We start from the raw sequence: 2,170 nt of genomic DNA on the forward strand, positions 1-2,170 counted from the left end.
AATTTCCCACTCTGTATATATAGTGTGCTTGCCCAGGATACACAAGGCTCTGGGTTTGTTCCCCGGGCACTGCACAGACTGGATGGCAAGGCACCCATGCCTGCAACCGCAGCCCTTGGGAGGTGGGGCCGGTTAGAAATTCAAGCACCTCGCTTCATAGCTAGTTTGAGGCCAGCATGAGCTTTTTCACAAGACCCTATCTTTTAAAAAATATTATTATTTGATTTTAAAATAATGATTATTGTTTTTTGCTTGGTTAGTTTTGGTTTTTTGAGGCAGCAGTTCTCTGTGTATCCCTGGCTGTCCTGGAACTCACTCTGTAGGTCAGGCTGACCTTGAACTCAGAGAGACCTGCCTGCTTCTGCTTGCCCCTCCCACTTGCCCAAGTGCTAGGATTAAAGGAGCACGGTAAGGCTACAATGAGAAAATGTCTTAAAACAACAGCAGCAGCAGCAGCAGCAGCAGCAGCAGCAGCAGCAGCAACAACAACAACAACAAATTCTTGAACACTTTGGGTACCTGGCTGTAAATCCTCCTTTTTCCTGGACAGGCTCTGAGAGTTGATCCTGGAGGAAGGAAGCTAGGCTGTCCTTTCCTCCAGACCCTTTCTGATGTAGTGTAAATATAAATCTGTGAAATTATAATTTATATAATTTATTTATATATTTATATAATTTATATAATTTATAAGATAAACATAATTTTATATTTACATATAATATAAATATATGTGCATGTTAATTATGTTGCATGTTTATAATATGTAATATCATGTTGTGTTAGCAGATTTTAAAATGTTCAGTCTCCGTAGAGACTGTCAAAAGTTGCAAATGCCGACTGTATTTCAAGCCGTCATGGTGGGGGTATTGGGAAAAGTTTTCAGTTAGCAATAACCGCCCCTCGGATAAACCTCATTGGCTACGATGCTGCCACCGCTCAAAGCTTAATAATTATTAAATTGTAAAAAAAGAAATAAATATAAATTAGCCTCACCTGATGCTAATCTCTGTCCCTGTCTCTTCTCAAGGGCTCTTGATCATGGCTACGGCGCCTGTCACAAGGACATACTTGTGGTCAATTCCCTTCCTTATGAGTCCATGTTGTGAACGAGAGCCGCATTAACCACTCTAGTGGCTCAGCCTAGCCTGAATTCTGAGATGCATGCGGTCAACTGCCAGCGTGTGCGTGATAAGTGGCCTCCCCCTGTGGCTGTGTGTATGGACTACAGGACACAGGTGGTGAGCGGGTGTCTTGGCAGTGCCCCGACCCTCAGCCTAGCCTCTGTCTGCTGAACTATCTTCCTCCTCCACCTCCTCTTCCTCCTTCCTCTTTTGAGACAGGGTTTCTCAGGATATCCCTCCCTGGCTATCCTGGAACTCACTTTGTAGACTAGGCTAGCCTTGAACTCAGAGATCTGCCTGCCTCTGCCTTCCCAGTGCTGGGATTAAAGGCGTGCATCATCCCACCACCCATTGGAGACTCGCTTCTGAAGTGTTCTACCATGAAGCCCTCTCTTCCAGCCAGCGGCACGCACACTCTATTGTCTTGATCCATAACCTCTCAGCCTTCCCTACCTGTTGCCTAATCTCATAATTGTCTGTTCCTCCAGGACAAGGATGGGACCGTGGACACTGTAGCAGGATATGCCAGGCACCGTTCTGTACTGATCCAGACGACACTTCCGGCAGACCAAGCATCTTCCTGAGGCCTTTATGGACAGACACTACACATGTTGTTTTTCACTTTCCTTTGGTTGCCTGAGACAGCTCTGACTATGTAGCCCAGGATGGCTTTGACTCACTATGTAGCCAGGGTCACCTTGAATGTGTGAGCTTCCTCCCTCAGCCTCAGGCTCTGTGTCCTGGCATGGATACATCATCCCCATTTTACAGACAAGGAAACTGAGACACAGGCACACACAGACACACACACACACAGAGACACAGACACACACACACACACACACACACACACACACACACACACACACACACACACAAAGAGCCTGTGCTATTGTTTTAATTGTCCTGAGGAAGGAAAAAGCAGAGCTGTCCCCAAGCATCTTCACTTCAGGGCTCTGGTTTTGCCTGGAGGAGATGAGCCTTGTGAAGGAGAAGGAGTTGCTTCTTTCCGGGGAGGCAGAGTGTGTGCGGCTTCTATGCCAGGCCCG

General features: G+C 46.5%; 1 non-coding gene across 1 annotated transcript; it reads right to left on the reverse strand.

The window, feature by feature from the left end:
* Positions 1–802: 802 nt before the first annotated feature.
* On the reverse strand, positions 803–944 carry LOC120102121 (U4 spliceosomal RNA). The gene has a single exon (XR_005503131.1). It is a non-coding gene; the product is annotated as a U4 spliceosomal RNA (small nuclear RNA).
* Between the last annotated feature and the right edge of the window lie 1,226 nt (positions 945–2,170).

The sequence above is a fragment of the Rattus norvegicus genome, chromosome 3 (assembly GCF_036323735.1).
Source record: "Rattus norvegicus strain BN/NHsdMcwi chromosome 3, GRCr8, whole genome shotgun sequence".
Classification (NCBI taxonomy): Eukaryota; Metazoa; Chordata; class Mammalia; order Rodentia; family Muridae; genus Rattus; species Rattus norvegicus.